The sequence below is a fragment of the Micrasema longulum genome, unplaced genomic scaffold (genome assembly GCF_059751315.1).
Source record: "Micrasema longulum isolate JH-2025_06_02 unplaced genomic scaffold, ASM5975131v1 h1tg001828l, whole genome shotgun sequence".
Taxonomy (NCBI): Eukaryota; Metazoa; Arthropoda; class Insecta; order Trichoptera; family Brachycentridae; genus Micrasema; species Micrasema longulum.
The window spans coordinates 60,111-70,712 of NW_028279002.1; the positions used below are offsets into that span (position 1 = coordinate 60,111).

The following is a 10,602-nucleotide window of genomic DNA, read 5'->3' on the forward strand; positions in this document are numbered from 1 at the left end:
TTTAAAATGATGACGAAATTTGAATTATTATTGGTAAAACGTTTATGTACAAGCCGATGTTAAAAGCTAAAAGTGGTTGGAAAATTATTTATTACACCTGATCAAATTGAACAAAACAATATATATGTAATACGTCGAATGATTATTATGTTATTTAAACAAATGTTGATTTTATACAATGACATATTTACGTAAGTGACGTGTTATTATTTTTGAGTAATATTTTTGAAATGAAAAAATTTTGGCGCGATGGCGAACGAGTCTTTTTGATCAAAAAATATGTTCAGAGCTGTGCGAGGAGATGGGAGAATACAGTTGAACGAAGTAGTCTGTCTACAACATTTAAAAGGAGCCAAACAAAATAGGGAGGCTCAGATGGGCAGGACATCAAGGTTTTTCATCAAGCGCTTCCTATCTTTAAATTGAATTAAAACAAGGCGTGTGTTTGAAAGGTCTATTAATGCCATTACCTATGAAATTTTATATCGTTCAAATGTCCGCTGCGGCTTCTTTGGGTGGCGTGCATCCGAAATGTTCAATTTTTCATGACTCTGGCACATAAATCAGGCTGAATTTGACCAATGGCATGGGTGATGTTGGCTTTGAGGACCGTTGTGGTTTGTAGCTTTTTCGCATAGACCTGCGACTAAAGATAATCCCTCAAGAAAAGTCTAATAGCTTAAATTGCACGATCTCGGTGGCCAGTTCACAATACTTCCACGTGAGATGACCATGCCCTAAAATCACTCTTGCAGAATGTCCAATGAGGCATGAGTTGTATGACACATAACGTCGTATTGTGAAACCACGTGTCGTTGGTGTCCATATCATCCAGTTCAGGCTAAAAAAAGTTGGTAATCATCAACCTATAGCGCTCGCCATTGACGGTAATGGCCTGGGCAATGTCTTTCTCAAAGAAATATGAACCGGTAACGCCGTCAGCCCAAAATCCACACTAAACAGTGATTTTTTTGGGATGCATTGAACACTCTTGGATCTCATGTGGATAATTATCGTCCCGAATTCGAAAATTTGGTTTATTGACGTACCCGTTCATTCAGAAATGGGCCTCATCGCTAAAGATGATTTTTCCATGAAAATTGGGGTTCAGTTTCCAACTGCTTCAGAGCTCATTCAGCGAACACGCGTCGTTGTATGGTCGTTTACCTCCAGTTTTTACAAGCTCAAGTTACGATGCAAAATTCGCCTAGTTGTGGTCTGCGAAAGACCGAGTTCTTGTGAACGACGCGAAATCGACTGCCTCGGATTTTCAAGCACACTTTCACGGACAGCGGTGATATTTTATTGACGTACGGGTGTTGATGGATTGATTACTAAACCAGCGGACTCAAATTTACCCACCACACTGTGAATAGTTTTCTTGGTAGCCCATAGCGACCGTAAAATGGGCGAAGCGCGCGGAACGTTGCCCGAACAGAACACTGATTTTGATAAAACAATTTTATCATTTGCACGTGTCGTTGAGCGCTATATTATCCGTCCATGGTAATTTAGCAAAACAGACTGAATAAATTACAGCCATTTTGACAGATGTCGCTTCAACAACAGGGCCACTATCAAATGTTAAAGTTCGGAGATCCCTATTGGAAGACTCTTTAGAAATTGTGGAAAACACCATTTTAATAGTTAAAAGGCCTTATTAGTTTTCCTTATACCGAGTTTATACAATCGTCTGGTACGGTAGTCGTTTTGCAAATGTCTGTCTCACTAAAAGAACTTGTAGCTTCTAACCCAGAACTTGAGAGATCGTGTCTTTTGCTTACTGGTCTGGCAGGCTAGAAATTCATTTCATTATTTCAGTTCTAAATTGTTCCTTTAAGATTTTGCGTAGAGCTTTTGAACACTTCAAGTCCAACGAAGTAACTGCACTAACACTGACGTCGTTGGTTAGATGGCCAAATGCGAAACTGGCTTTGTGGGTTCGTTTCCTGCCCTAAGAAAAAAAATTATGTAAGACTTCTTCATTATATATATATTTTTTAAATATACCTTATGCTAATTGTACATTAGCGGGCTTTTTGTCAAATGCCAATTTCTTCCAACCAAACAATAAAACAAAAGTATTATTTTTAGAATTCAAGTTCCAAAACATAGACAAAAAAAATAAAAACTCTGGAGAAATATCAAAATTAAAATAACTGTATTTGTATATAAATTACCTTAACTCAATAATATTACTCAATGGCAAAAAAAGAGTCGAGAGGAAAAGAGGAGACATTAAAGGAGAGAAAGGAGATGTTTCTCTCTTTCCCACCTGCTGACAAGCTTCTAAAAAATATTTCAGATTTCTTAAAATCCCATATTTTGATGAACAAATAAATGTTTAAAGCTTATTCAATAAGTGTATTAACTGTAATCCGTTTAAATATATTAACTTTATTTCAGGAGCATTGCCGAGGTAATCCTTCTCCTCGAATTGCAATGCCCTTAAACGATCTATCAGATGCGCCAACTGTTGCACCGACCGCTGCACCAACTGCAGCACCAACATATGCGCCGACCGCTGCACCAACTGTAGCACCAACATATGCGCCGACCGCTGCACCAACTGTAGCACCAACATATGCGCCGACCGCTGCACCAACTGTAGCACCAACATATGCGCCGACCGCTGCACCAACTGTAGCACCAACATATGCGCCGACCGCTGCACCAACTGTAGCACCAACATATGCGCCGACCGCTGCACCAACTGTAGCACCAACATATGCGCCGACCGCTGCACCAACCGTAGCACCAACATATGCACCGACCGCTGCACCAACCGTAGCACCAACATATGCACCAACCGCTGCACCAACTGTAGCACCAACATATGCACCGACCGCTGCACCAACCGTAGCACCAACATATGCACCGACCGCTGCACCAACCGTAGCACCAACCGTAGCACCAACATATGCACCAACCGCTGCACCAACCGTAGCACCAACATATGCACCAACCGCTGCACCAACCGTAGCACCAACATATGCACCAACCGCTGCACCAACCGTAGCACCAACATATGCACCGACCGTTGCACCAACTGTAGCACCAACATATGCACCGACCGCTGCACCAACTGTAGCACCAACATATGCACCGACCGTTGCACCAACTGTAGCACCAACATATGCACCGACCGTTGCACCAACTGTAGCACCAACATATGCACCGACCGTTGCACCAACTGTAGCACCAACATATGCACCGACCGTTGCACCAACTGTAGCACCAACATATGCACCGACTGCTGCACCAACTGTAGCACCAACATATGCACCGACTGCTGCACCAACTGTAGCACCAACATATGCACCGACCGTTGCACCAACTGTAGCACCAACATATGCACCGACCGCTGCACCAACTGTAGCACCGACCGCAGCACCAACTGCAACACCAACTGCTGCTCCTACGGCTGCACCAACTGTTGCACCAACAACTAAGACTACAAATAAAACAACCACTGTCCGCCCAACAACGCCTGCAAAAACTACCACAAAAAAACCCACTACAACTGCAAAACCAACCACAACTCCCAAACCGACGACAACAAAACCGTCACACACCATGAAAACAACCACCACTCTAAAGCCGACAACTCCAAAACCAACCACAACTCCCAGACCGACAACAACGAAACCATCACACACCATGAAACCAACCACCACTCTGAAGCCAACAACTCAAAAACCAACCACAACTCCCAAACCGACAACAACAAAACCATCCCTCACCATGAAACCAACCACCACTCTGAAGCCGACAACTCAAAAATCAACCACAACTCCCAGACCGACAACAACAAAACCGTCACTTACCATGAAACCAACCACCACTCCGAAGCCGACAACTCAAGGACCAACCACAACTCCCAGACCAACAACAACGAAACCATCACACACCATGAAACCAACCACCACTCTGAAGTCGACAACTCAAAAACCAACCACAACTCCCAGACCGACAACAACAAAACCAATAAAAACCATGAAAACCACTACAACTCAAAGACCAACAACCACCAAACCAGCTCAAACTAAACCAACCACCACAGTTAAACCAACAACCACCACTAAGCCCACAACGCAGAAACCAACCACAACTCCTAGACTAACAACAACTAAACCTCCCAAAACTCTCTTTCCTCCAAAGGAAACTATGAAAACTACCACAGTAAAACCTGCAACAACTAACAAACCAACAAAAAACCCCGGCCATTTCAAAGACATTGTATCTCTCCCCACAACTGCGCTGTAGGGTAGTGTAAATGTAGAATATTAGCAAGACTTGAAACTCTTTATTGTATTTTAATAAACGCTTAAGAGGAAACGCGGTCTGGCTTTTCTTCATACAAACCTATTGCCGTATTTTTCCCCAGAATCATGGCACAAGAGCGATGATTTTTTATAATTCTTCTTCTTCTTAATCTATACACAGACAATTGTATGAAAGAGATAGAATGTCCATACATGTATTGGAGCAAAAATGGATAATTTTTCAGTAAGCTGCTTGTTATGTGCTGATGATGCAGTTGTTAGCAAGCAGCAAGGCTGATTTGCAGCAAATAGTCTCTAGAATGTATCATGTGTGCCTGGAGAGCGAATTGGCGTTGAACGAAAGTAAGTCAAAAGTGATGGTATTTGAAAGGGGGAGTGAGGTTACTGACTGCATAATAAATGTAAACAACGAATGTCTCGAGCAAGTAGAATAATTTGTATATCTGGGAAGAATGTTTTCAAGAGATGGAAGAGTAAAAAAAGATGTTGAAAGAAGAGTGAATGCGGGCAACAAAATGAACGAAGCACTTAAGCACAGTAATTTCTAATAAAAATATGTCAATCGAAGCTAAACTGGCAGTGAAGGAAGGGAAGGAAGAAAAGAGACGAGTGAAATTCCAGCAAAGTTAGAATGATATCAATAAATTTACAAAAAATAGAGCATAGAAGTAAGTTTGTCAAGTGTTCATGCCAAGAAGTAAGCAACAAAAAACTAAATAAATAAAGCGCTGGATCAACTCCATAGTTAACAAAGGGAGATAGATGTGCGAAGAGAATCTTTTGTGGACAGTAGGTAGATACCGTCACCATGTGGCCCACTGGCTGCTGGAGAATTTCTGGAAACGCACGTGTGTAGACTGGGGGGTTATGCCTATTGTTCCAACGACTCGGTGTCCATTTTGGTCCGTATTATTTCATTTTATGAGACGCAACATTCCTGTTCAATTCACTTTTTACATGAATACTACACAAACGCGTGTATGAGCCATCTCTTCTCTTCCTTACCTATTTTCTCGTCCCACTTCCTTTCACCCCTTGCGAACTGTACGTTTAGTTTTTTTCATATTTTTGTTCCTACATGAAACCCATAATTGGTGTTGTTATTTGTTATTATTTTTTATGTATTGTTTATTACTATGGCTGTGTTGGTTTAAACAAAAAAAAACTACGAATACTGATAAAAAATTACAAACACATTAAGAATAGTTTATCGTATTTTCAAAATCAATATGGATATCAGCAATATTTTGAGTTTGTCCAAACTTTTGTAGACAAGGACTGGATTCAACTCCCTGGGGAGCTGTTAACATTAACAAATTACAACAGAGATGAAGAACATTTGAGAGAAGGTAATGTAGAAGTCTAGGCATCTACAGGGCTTATGACCTGTCATTGGCTTGTTTTGTTTCGAGTCTGTCCAAATGCTTGCAGACTGGCTGGATCTCCCTAGAGAGTTTTCACAAAGTGAAATATCTAAATATTTTTTTGGGGTGTTAAGTTTTTTAAAATCGAAAAAAAATCACAAACAAAACACAATTTCGGCCAAGAAAAAAGAAAATGTGAAGACACTTCTGGCCTACTGAGTAATGACAATAAAATAATATTATTTGAAATATGTTTTGCTATCATTTTATTTGTGCTATTATGTATGTAAAAAATACATAGGAGGTTAAAAAATACCTAAATGTTTATATTTACATAGTGGCGATGCGTGAGCTGGTTCTCGGCAGTAGGTATATAAAATTTTGCAAATGTCACAGCGCAAATGGATGCAAGGAAATGGAGTGAATGGACTGACCTTTTTAGTTGATTTTCTTGTTTTCTCCAAACTTAGCTGAGGCGGCGATAAGGCGGAGCGAGCGGCGAAACTTCCAACCGACATGCACTTCGATCGCGGTCAAATCGGACACTGACCCCAGGTGGCAAAATCATCAACTCAATAGTTATTAGAACTATAAAGGTGCAAAAGGGACAGGATTCAAGTGGGCGAGAGAAAAGGAGACAGGCATAGGAATTTATTTACGCTGTGACACATTTTCAATCGGCCTAACCATGCCCCCCAGCTTGACAGAACGCAGTCCTTTCAAAAAAACAACAACAAAAAAAACTGTATGTTTATATACGCGATAAGGAAAGAAAAAAAACAAACTATAAATTACATATAAACATATTATGGAATATCTTTTCCATTTTTAGATTAACACCTGATTAGGCAGGTGATAGAGCGTTTGAGCGACGAAAGGACGCATTCAAATAATCCTAACTATGTTGTAATGACAACAAGCTAAATTAACATAAAGAGCGAAAACTAACTAAATTTTTAAATTAATTATAAGTAAGTGGACTGTATTTTTAATGTTTTATTGATTAGGCAAAGGGCAAACCTTTACGACAGGACGCCTATATATGCCTGTTTTTGTTCGGACATTTACTACTCTAACTACACCGTCACTTCCAGGAAAAATGTCTTCGATTATCCCAAGCGGCCAAATGAATGGTGGACTATTATCTGATTTAAGTAGAACTACAGTGCCTTTCCGAATGGAATCTGTGTCTGTGTTCCATTTTTGACGCGCTTGAAGAGTATTTAGATACTCTATTTTCCATCTTTTCCAAAACGATTGAACTAAATGATCGACATATCGTTTTCGATGTAAGAGATTTATTTCCTTAGGGAAAGTGTTTTCAGCGGGTAATGACTTGAGAGGAGTCAGCGTAAGAAAGTGCGCTGGGGTTAAAGCCAAAGGTTCCGAAGGATCGGAACTTAAACAAGAAAGCGATCTTGAATTTAAAATTGATTCAATTTGTGCAAGTACTGTCGACATTTCTTCAAATGTAAGTAGTTGTTTTCCGACCACCCTATTGAGATGGAGTTTGACACATCGGACGTTACTCTCCCAAATTCCTCCAAAGTGAGGGGCGGACGGTGGATTGAATTTCCAATCTATCTGATTTTCTCGTAATTCTGTCGCGAATTTATTATTAAAGTCCCGAGACTCCAGTAGAGTGTAGACAGAATCGAGATGAGACTTTGCTCCTATGAAATTGGTTCCACAGTCAGAATACATAACCTTTACTGGTCCACGTCGCGATAAAAATCGTTTGAATGCGTTTATAAACGACTCCGTGCTTAGATCGGAGGCTAGTTCAATATGAACTGCCTTAGTGATTAGACATACAAACAAGCATAAGTATGATTTTACACTGCGTACACCTCTTTTCCTCCAAGGTACGATACTTAAAGGACCGGCGTAGTCTACCCCGCAATGGGAAAAGGCCTTGGCCTCATTTACTCGACAGGCGGGTAAGTCTGCCATTAGCGGAAATTGCGATTTTGGATTTGACTTAAAACAAATATTACATAATTGCACACGTTTGCGTACTATGTTACGCGCTGATAAAATCCAATAATTTTGTCGTAAAAGCGATATAAGTAATTGCGGGCCTGTGTGTAGGTATTTACGATGATAATAATCAATCAGAAGATCGACAATGTGACCTCGACTAGGTAAAATAATCGGATGCCGGCTATCGTAGGGCAAGTCTGATTTTCCCAGCCTACCACCTACTCTTATCAATCCATTCGTATCGATAAAAGCATTTAATTTGCGGAAAGCGGGCGACCATTTTCTACTTCCTAGTGCCTTTTTGATTTCTTCCGAGAAATGCAAATATTGAAAATCTTTGATAATAGCAATTTCCGCGAATTGCATATGAGATATTTCAAATTCGGCGGGTAATTTTTTAATAAAGCGAAATATATAAATTACGATTCTAAGTAATTTAGGCCATGAAGAAATGCGCGAAGCGAGCGAACATAATAATGTTTGTTTGGGTAGATTAGCGGAAAACGTCATCACTTTAGTTTTCATTTCGGGCGGATTTTCAACTGTACTTGGATCGAACTTATTTACCGGCCATTCTTCTACCGGTAAGCGTGCAAAGCTAGGACCTTTGAACCAAAGCGGATGGTCAATTAATTGAGCAGGAGTCAGGCCCCGAGATAAACAATCTGCGGGATTATCTTTTCCAGATATATGGTAAAACTTACATGGAGCTATATTATCTTGGATTATAGTAACCCGATTTGCAATAAATGTCTGCCAACGAGACGGATGCGAGTGGACCCAGGACAGAGCTACGGTACTGTCGGAAAACGCATAAACATGATTAATTTTGCAGCGGGGTGCGTATGTATCGATAACTACACGCATTAATTTTGACAAAATTAAAATTCCAGATAACTCCAGCCTCGCTAACGATATATTACGACATGGAGCAACTCTAGATTTTGCGCAAACTAAACTTATTCGGATCTGATTGTCTGAGGGGTTGTAAGCGTGAATGTAAACTACAGCACCGTATGCCTTTTCACTGGCGTCTGCGAATCCTACAACGGAGATAATAGAGTCCTGCGTAACGCCTACATGTCGTGACAATTGAATATTTTGAAGGAGCGGAAGTTCAGATTCAAAGTTTTCCCATATGGAAATTATATTTTCAGGAGGACTATCATCCCAGTCAACTCTGTTTTCCCAAAGGTATTTCATAATTAATTTAGACATAAGAGTCACCGGCGCAACAAAACCCATCAAATCCCAAAAACGAGCGATCGTGGATAAAATATTTCTTTTTGTGCATTTGCGAGTTTTGTTGTTGACGCTGAAGGTGAAAACATCACTGGCGGGTAGCCATTGTAACCCCAGAATTTTACAATAGTCTTCTGAGCTGAATTCCACCGTTTCAGAAATGCGATAAGCCTGAGGTATGCTTTTCATCACTTGTGGCGAATTACTGGAGAATTTCACCAATTCGAAACCCCCAAAAAGAAATAACCTAATCAGTTGGTTTGAGAGTTCGATAGCCTCGCTCTCATTTAGACAGCTCGTAGCTAAGTCGTCCATATACAAATCTCTCTCCGCGACTTGGGCTGCGAGAGGAGCGCGTTCCCGCTCATCTCGAGCCAGCTGACGAATAGTGCGCATGGCGAGATATGGACTGCACCTTAGACCAAACGGGACGCGTGTCATTTCGTATAATTGAAGCGGTGCATTTACATCGAAGCGATATAATATTCTCTGGTAACATCGATGATTTTTGTCGACTAATATTTGCGAATACATTTTACGGATGTCCGCGCTCAAAGCTATCGGAAACAAACGAAAGTGTAAAATGATTTGAAATAAATCATTCTGTAAATTTTTTCCGGTATGCAAAATATCATTTAATGATTTTCCGGACGTGGTACACATGCTAGCGTCCATTACAGCGCGAACCTTCGTCGTTGTTTTATCTTCGCGTACCACTGCGTGATGTGGTGCTACATATTGAATGCTAGAGCGTGTTTTCAAATTTAACTCTATAGGTGTTAAATAATCTTCCCTTAAATATTCTTTAAAGATTTTATCGTATTCCATTTTTATAGATGGATTAGATAAAAGCTTGCGTTCTAAAGAATAGAATCTCCTTTCGGCTAACTTGAGCGAATCGCCAAGGAGACTCGATTCGGATTTAAAGGGTAATACAACTGTGTACCGACCGGTTTCGTCGCGGGTAGTTGTATTCTTATAAATTTGTTCGCATTCCAATTCGTCAATTGTTTGCGTGGACGCGTTCGGAACATCTTCTAATTCGAAAAATCGATTCATGCGATTTTCGAATGATTCAGTTACCGTAAAATATGCGCGATTGTTATCTATTGCGGTGTGTATGGGAGCCTGTCCCATAATCAAAAAACCGAATAAAGTTTCTAAAGCTACCGGTTCACCTAAAGCGCGCGAAATGGTTTTATTGCATAAAACCCGTGTAAATAAATCTGCACCGATAATCAAGTCGATTTTTGCAGGTTTGTCAAAATATTCATCTGCGAGGCGAATATTTTTTAAGTACTCGAAATCTGCGATATTTACGTTAGTGTAAGGTATCTCTTCTGTTATTTGTTTGACAACAATAGGCGAAATTTTAAATTTCACCGATTCGTCTATTCGAGACTGAATAATCAGCGAAGTAATGCCTTCAATAGGATTGACTACGTCACCAATACCGGAAACGAATTTGTTTTGTGAAGTACTTACTTTTAGTTTTAGTAACTCACAACAACCTGTGGTTATTATGTCTCTCTGCGAAGCGCTATCGAATAAAGCCCTAATCGTGTGTTTTTTCCCGAACGCGTCAATGACGTCACAACATGCGGTTCCTAATAACACGGTTGATTCATTCATGCCTCGAGAGCCTACGGCACACAGTGCGACCGCTCTTGATGCATTTGAGTTATTGTCCGGCGATGTTCCGGCATTTTCACTAATTTGCGTATTGT

At 40.4% G+C, this 10,602-nt stretch overlaps 1 long non-coding RNA gene across 1 annotated transcript; it reads right to left on the minus strand.

Annotated features, from left to right (window-relative positions):
- Window positions 1-285: 285 nt before the first annotated feature.
- On the minus strand, window positions 286-9,812 carry LOC148273814 (uncharacterized). Its single transcript, XR_015824463.1, has 2 exons — window positions 6,085-9,812; window positions 286-1,954 (listed from the first exon to the last, which is right to left on the minus strand). It is a non-coding gene; the product is annotated as an uncharacterized LOC148273814 (long non-coding RNA).
- Window positions 9,813-10,602: the final 790 nt, after the last annotated feature.